Below are 8,212 nucleotides of genomic sequence, written 5' to 3'. Positions count from 1 at the left end.
TAATCTTATTATAGAAATTTTCAAGCAAACACAGAATTGGAGAAAGTAGTATAATGATCCTTGATAAAGCGTTCCTTTAAATGCCTCTTCTTTGGAACATTTACAGCAGAGTTCAATTTACAAAAAAATAATTGCCTGGGAAGTTTAGAAAGGTTCATCTTTGTGTAAAGTGAAGAGTAAATATATTTTATAAAATTATTCTCAGGAGATCTTCTCCTGACCTAATATAAATCAGTAAATCCAGTAGAATAGCAAAATCAGAAAGGCTGCTTCTCCACTGGTATGTTTTTTGTTGTTGTTGTTGTTTTTTTAAATCCAGCCTCATGAGAATTTAAATCTGAGGAGAAACACTGAAAATATTTGTTTAGGCCAATGCTTCTGGCCAGTTTGTTATAATGCATGACATATGATGCAACTGACCAATTATTTCAGTGAAATAGCCAAGTTGATAGTTTTAGTTTCCCAGCAAATTGACCAGTGGTTTCACAGAAGCAACCTTTTAAAGCATGATTTAGACAGCACTCTTACACCAGTGCTGTATGGCCCAGTAGGAGGAAGGAAGACATATTCGGAGCTGGAGGGGGCTCCAAATATGGGCTTAGTGGTCATCCAGGGGGTGAGGTGGATGGAGCAGGAGGACGTGGCCTTTGGGTCTCTACTCTTGAGGATCCCAAAGGTAGAACTGAATTCCTGGAGTTGGCAGGTGGTGGCCAAGACGTGGACTTGACTCATAGTTGAGGAGTTGAGTGTGAAAGGAGTCTGGCTTCTGAGGGGCACCTGGGAGGTGGGGAGGGGAAGGAGCTGAGGAGAGGTATCTCAGAAAGGAGAATGGTTCAGGATGGAGTCTGTGATCCAGAGGAAGGTGTCAGAAATCTGTTCCTAGTGGGGCTTGTCCCCACGGCAGGCTAGGACCTCTGCGAATGCTGAGCCACAGTGAAACAGTGGCCTGTGTCGCCTGCATGGAACCATCGTGGGAAATTGCACAGAGCATGGCTCTCACGCTGCTGCACATTACAGACCCTGGGGAGATTTTACAAATTTCCATGCCCTCCAAACAGGTCGCACTCTAAACAAATTAGGACCTCTGCAGATGAGACCCAGGCGTCCGCATTTTAATTAAATTAATTAATTAATTGATCACGTAGCTTGTGGGATCCTAGTTTCCCCACCAGGAATCGAACCTGCACTCCCTGCACTGGAAGAGCGGAGTCTTAACCACTGGACCACCAGGGATGTCCCAGGCATCAGCGCTTTTAAAAGTTCCTTAGACAACTCCAAGGTGCAGCCAAGTGAGAAGCAGTGGCGTAGAGTATGAGACAGGGCACAGGGGCACTTGGCTTCTGTCTGCCACTAGCACACATTATATGGTCTTGGACAAATCATTTAACTTCTCTGAACTTCAGCTGTTCAGCTAGAACTTGAAGGGGTTGGACTAAACGGTCTCATTGGTGGTTTAAACAAATAACTCCAAGATTCTTTGAGAGCTGGAGTCTGTGTCCCCTCCCCTTGAATGTGGACTTCGTGACTTCCTAACCAATAGAATATGGTGGAAATGACACTGTGCCAGTTTTTGGGTCTTAGCCTTAAGAAGCTGACAGCTGGGGACTTCCCTGGTGGCCCAGTGGTTAAGAATCCATGCTGCCGGTGCAGGGGGTGCAGGTGCAGTCCCTGGTTGGGGAACTAAGATTCCACATGCCACGTGATGCAGTAAAAAAATTTAAAAATGTAAAACAAAAACAAAAAACCCCAAACAAACAACCTACTTGTTTAAAAAAAAAAAAAAAAAAGATGACAGCTCTATTTTCTGTGTCTTGGGGCACTTGCTTTGGAGCCCAGCCACCATGCTGACAGGAAGCCCAGGCCACACGGAGAGACCACAGGTAGGTGCTGACAGACCCAACTGAGGTCCCAGTGGATCTCAAGCATCACCTGCCAGGCATGAAGATGCCATCAGACGATACTGATCCCCAGCTGTTGAGTCAGTCTCAGCTTCAAATCTTTTTCGCTGATACCCCAGATAGACTTTGTGGACAGAGACAAGGTGCCCCCAGTGTGTCATGTCCAAATTCCTGACCCACACTGTCCATGAGCATAATAAAATGGGTATTTTACTTTATGAAGTTTGGGGTGCTTTGTTATGCAGTAATGATAACTAGAACAGTCTCTTGGTTTTACCATTTAGGGAATATTGGAGATTGATAGTATAGCAAAGTGTTTAAGGGGATGGATTCTGGAGGCAGACTGTTCAGTTTCAGATCCTGGCTCTACATTTCTCTGGCTATGTAAATTAGGGTAAATTATCAATTTTTCAAATGATTAGCAATTATTCAAATTATCATCTGAAATGGGATACTAATAATACCTACCTCATAGGCTTGTCATGACCGTTAAATAACTTAATACATTTAAAGAGTGAGTCCCATGCAAGTATTTACAAAGATTATAATGATGGTGGTGATAAAGGACAAGGCTACATGTTACCTCTAGTTTGTAAAATGCTGGGATGGGGTGGAGTAAGTGGGGGGCTGTTGCATAAACTGGGCACGACCTGCCTTTGCCTAGCGTGCCTCCCATGTTGCTAAGTACATCCAGGGATCCACATTGTTCTTAGCTATTCAGCAGGTGTTCAAAGGCACCTTGGAATTGTATCATGTCTCTGGACCTGTCACTGTCACATTGCTCAGAAATTGGATTCTGCAGAGTAGAAACATGTGGCTTGTTGGCAAGGCAACTGGTTCAGAGCAGGGACATTTCCAGGCTGAGAGAGCTCGCCTTTGTCAATTGGGTTACAGCCCTCATAAAAACCTGTCTATTTGTGTTCTTTTCTGGATGCTCAGAGATGTCAGGCCACCTCGAGGGCTGAGGGGGAGAGTGCTGTCCTTGCATGGGTGGCTCCAGCTGCACCTCTTTCTTTGTACGCCCCAGCTGCTAAACCAAACCCTGGACCTCCTAAGTGTGGGGTACCTGGGCCTGGAATGGTGGTATTATATCTCCAGCGGGGAGGGCTTGCAGCTCTGAGTGCTTCTGACTTTTCTATTTTTGCCTTCAGGTAGATGGAGAGATTCGGGTGAGGATTTGCAGCCCCTGTGCTCCTGCATACAGTGTCATCAATTTCCATTTTAAAAACCAGAAGGGTAGCCTTCTAATATATTGAGTTTTGGGTGTGACAAATAGAAATTTATGGCACGAGGGTTAATTGCTCAACTAAGATCTGTCAGCAATGCCATTATGAATGAAATGAAAGGATACGAAAGTTGAAAAAAGTTTAGGTACTCAGGGTGGCATGGTGGGACTTGGAAGCTGATGACAAATTCTTGGTTTAAGTGCTGGCTCTGCCATTTGTGGCCCGTGTGATCTTGAGCCTCCACTGATAATATAGAAAGGGAATGCTGATGGCATCGTATCAGAGTACTTTCATGAGGGCTGGAAAAGCTTGATAGATATCCAGCTATATAGACTGGGTTGGGGTATCTTCAAAAAGGATCCTTACACTTGTTTGTCAGGGTCAGATAAATGTTCCTTCATTCGTTTATTCACTTACTCATTCATTTATTCAACAAATATTTTTCAAGCACCTGCTATGTGCCAGGCACTGTACCAGTTGCTGAGGGTATAATTAGTGAACAAAACAATATGATTCCTGTATTTCTGGCTTAATTCTAGTGGTTAGAAACAGGCAAAATAAATAAGAAAAATGTGGTATATTAGACCGTGATAAGTGCTATGTAGAAAAATAAAGCAGAGAGGGGGGATGGGGACTCAGGGGGTGGGGAAGTATTTCGGTTTTAAATACCATGTCAGGAAAGGCCCCTCTAAGAGGGTGACATTCATGTAAAGATTTGGAAGAGGTAAGGAAGTGAGCCACAAAGTTACCTGGGGGGGAAACTTTCCAGGCAAAGCAGACAGGACATGTCAGTGCCCCCGGAGTGCACCTGGTGTGTTTGAGAAACAGCAAGGAGTCCGGTGTAGCTGGAGTGGGGTGAATGGGAGAGAAATGGGAATGAGGGCACACTGGTTTCAGAGCCAGATTGTGTAGGGCCTCGTAGGTCATTCCGAGAACTTTGGCTTTTGCTCTGAATGAGATGGGAAGCTCATGGAAGACATGGAGCAGAGAAGGGATATGAGCCTACTTAGTTTTAAAAAATGTAATTAAAAAATTTTAAAAAACAGCTTTATTGAGGTAAAGTGACAAACAGTAAACTATACATATTTAAAATGTGCAATTTGAGAATTAAAAAAGTTTTAATTATGATATAATACACATAACATAAAATTTACCATCTTAGCCATTTTTACGTGTATAGTTCATTAATATTAAGATTATTCACATTGTCGTGTGACCAGTATCACCTTGCAAAACGAAAACTCTACACCCATTATACAAAAACTCCCCATTCTCCCTTCCCCCCCAGACACTGGCAACCACCATTCTGTTTCCTGACTGATTTTGACTACCCTAGGTATCTCATAGCACTGAAATAATGCAGTTTTGTCTTTGTGTGACGGGCTTATTTCACTTAGCAAGGTTCATTCTTGTTGTAGTACTTTTCTAGAGAGTCGCTTTAATTTTGATGAAAACCAATTATTAGCTCTTTAATGGGTTCGTTTTTTTAAGATGTCCTCCTACTTTGATTTTAAAAGGATCCCTCTGGCTGCTGTGTTGAGAAGAAAGTGAATGGTGGGCAAAGGTGGAAGTGGGGAGACCAGTTAAGAGGCTATAACGAGAAGACCAGCAAGAGGTGATGGTGGTTTGGATTGCAGCGGGGGTGGTAGTGGAGGTGATGAGAAGAGGAGGGATTTGGGTGTATCTTGAAGATAGAGCCCATGGCATTTTCTGATGGATTGGATGTGAGATATGAGAGAAAAAGAGGAGTTAATGAGACTCCAGCTGAGGGTTTGGAAGGATGGCATTGCTGTTACCTGAGACGGGAAGGCTGTGGGCAGAGCAGGTGAGGGCAAAGACTTGGAGCTTGGTGTTTGACATATTAAATTTGAGATGCCTATTTGACATCCCAAGTAGGGGAGTGTTGTTTGGACCTGAGTCTGAGCTCTGTGTGATTCAGCCTCTGGTCATGCTGGGTTCTGTGTCATCCCCTGACATTTCTCTTCTGAATTTATATCCTTTGCTGAGCTGTCACTTCCTTTATTGGAGCTCGTATACCAACTGCATAAGTTCTGACTCATGTAGGCAGTTGCTGACGATTCAAGCTCAAGACCACAGCCTGGATCGACTTCATTTCTATACCACAGCTACACCAGTTCCTACCTGTCCTTTACAAGCCTGTCACAATGTAGACGCTGAGAGTGGAGTTACTTTCTACCTATGCCCTTGTAGTAGAGATTTTCAGGCCTTGCTGACTTTTGGGAGGAAAAGCCAAGGGACACCTCTAGCTTTTTCCCTCATTACTCTGAAAACTATCTGTCTGGTGGTTTGAATTGTTCCCAGTTTGTAGGTTAAAAACCTGGGGGGCTAACACCAGCTAAGTCTTTGCTGAACACTGATGGTAGCTTCTAGTCACAGGACCAAAGGGAGAGGTAACGACATTCTCCTTGGCCCTGCAGATGACCTTCCTTACTGCAAAGCATCTCTCCTGGGATGTTGCTGTTCATCAGGAGTGGACTTGGATCTATTTCCCAACTACATGGAGATTTGTTTGAGATGCTTCTGAGCCTCAGTTTTAAGAAGGAAAAAAAGGAAAAAAAAAAGAATTAATCTTTAAGGAAGACCGAACAACTAGCACTAATATATTATTGAGGCCAATAAATGCTTCCTTGGTCTCTTGGGTAAGTGAAACAGCGCCATCCGCTGGCCAGTTCCTCACACCATGTGACGTCTCCAGGGGGCATATATGCTGAGTTTATTATTTCAAGTGTCCTAGAGGCAGTGATCCCAGATTTAATATGCGGCTCCTCCAAAGATGCCAATTCCTTTTTAGGAGATTTTGGTATATTCTTTTTCTCTCCAGATTTCGACTTATTGTACTAAAACCAAAATAATTCCAAAAAGAAAAGTGATTCTTTTGCTCTTGCCTTGCTTTTGCAGCATGCATTTGCATTATTCCTTCCTCTTTCTGGTCCTCATCTGCTTGCAGACATATTTACATTGCTGTAATCGTACTGAATTGATACAACTTTGTATTATCATTATTCTTAAAATTTACTGAGTGCTACTGTGTACCATACCCTGTGCTAAGAGTTCACAGCCATTTAAGAGCTTCATTGGATTCTCTTAACTACTCTTTAGGTATTCTTATTAGCCCTATTTGCTGGACAAGAAAACTGAGGCTCAGAGCAGATATTCACAACCATCCACTTTAACATTGAGAGAGCCTGGAATTTGGTAGCAAGTGTTTGAGAGTCACTTGTGCAAATCACTTAATTTTTCTGAGTCTCGGTTAGTGTGATTCCTTCCCACCTCCTGGCACCCTTGAGGACTGAAAGGAGTTGTGTATATGAGGGTGCTTGATAAAGTGTAGTTTTTATTATAGTTCTAAACAGTAATTTTTATTTTTATTTTTAAAATAAATTTATTTATTTATTTTTGGCTGAGTTGGGTCTTTGTGGCTGCACGCAGGCCTTCTCTAGTTGCGGCTAGCGGGGGCTCCTCTTTATTGTGGCGCTCGGGTGTCTCATTGTGGTGGCTTCTCTTGTTGCGGAGCACCGGCTCTAGGCGTGCGGGTTTCAGTAGATGAGGCTCATGGGCTCTAAAGTGCAGGCTCAGTAGTTGTGGCGCACGGGCTTAGTTGCTCCACGGCATGTGGGATCTTCCCAGCCCAGGACTCGAACCCATGTCCCCTGCATTGGCAGGCGGATTCTTAACTGCTATGCCACGAGGGAAGCCCTAAACAGTCATTTTTAGCCTTTCATTAATAATCTTCTTGTTGTTGGATTTAGGTGGTCTTTCATTTATTTATTTTGGCTGTTAAAGTGACATTGCAATGAACATCTCATGTAGCTTTAATTTTTATTCTTTAAAATATCCTTAGGATAAAGGGATATTATGGACTTTTAAGATGGTTCCTGATATGTATCGCCAAGAGTTGATATCAATTTATATGGCATGTGTGGGGACTGGTTTTACTGCAGTGTTGTAATTCTGGATAGTTTCTAAAGTTCCTCTAATGTAGTGAGTGTAATATGCTACCACATTATTTGAGGGGGCATTTCTTTGATTACAAGAGAAGTTGAATGTTTTCCCAGATGCTTGTTTACTAGTAATATTTCTGTTTTTATGAATTGTCTTCTCTAGTTTTTGGCTAGTTTACGTATTGGGGACTTAATGTTTTGGCATCAATATGTATAAGTTCTTTACATAACATAGACATGAACCCTTTGTTATATTTGCTGTGAATGTTTTCTCCAGATGATATTTTCCCTTTGATTTGAGTTATATTAGTTTTGTCCAATGGTTATTTATTTCTATAATGTACAAACGGACCATCCTTCATAATTTATTTCAACTTAACTTATGAAGTTATCATCTCTTGTGCTCTGTTTAGCAGCACCTATGCTAAAATTGGAACGGCATAGAGAAGATTAGTCTGGCCCTTGTGCAAGGATAAATTCATAAAGTGTTTTATATTTTTTATGGCATAAGAATTATATCTCAATGAAGCTGTTAACCAGAAAAAAAGAAAAACCAACTAAAGAGTTAAAGTAAGACAAGTTTCTTTTTAGAGTGAGGATTTTATTTAAGCTTTTCCTATCCATATTCACTTGTGATATGTGCCTGTAATTTTCTTTTTGTGTATTTTATCATTATCAGATTTTAGGAAGAAGATCATGCTTTGCCTAATGGACATAAACGTACTCTTATCTCTTTTTGCGCTCTGGATATTTTATGCAACATTGAAACCATCTGTTTCTTAAAAGTATGAAAATTGTTCTGGTGGAAACATTGGGACAAACTGCATTTTTTTTAGTTGTTATCAAATTATTTCTTCAACTTCTTCGGTTATTCTGTTTAGATTTATATTTCTTGAGTTATTTTTAGTAATCTATATCTTTCTAGAAATTATTCATTTCATTGAAGATTTCAGTTTATTAGCCTGCAAGTGTGCATAACATTCTCTTTGGATTTGGAGGAAAAAAATCTATTTTCTGTATTTTGTCCTGTCTCCTTTCTCATTTCTAATTAAAAATGTTCCCTTAATTATATTTGACAGAGGTTTGTTTATTTTAGTAGTCTTATCAAAAAAACCACTATTTGAAC

The 8,212-nt window shown here is 41.4% G+C and overlaps 1 pseudogene; it reads left to right on the top strand.

Annotated features, from left to right (window-relative positions):
• Window positions 1-7,486: 7,486 nt before the first annotated feature.
• LOC115861387 (U6 spliceosomal RNA) lies at window positions 7,487-7,586 on the top strand (annotated as a pseudogene).
• Window positions 7,587-8,212: the final 626 nt, after the last annotated feature.

Source organism: Globicephala melas, chromosome 15 (genome assembly GCF_963455315.2).
Source record: "Globicephala melas chromosome 15, mGloMel1.2, whole genome shotgun sequence".
Lineage (NCBI taxonomy): Eukaryota > Metazoa > Chordata > Mammalia > Artiodactyla > Delphinidae > Globicephala > Globicephala melas.
The sequence above is the reverse complement of the archived record's forward strand: the minus strand, read 5'-3'. Positions and strand labels throughout refer to the sequence as shown.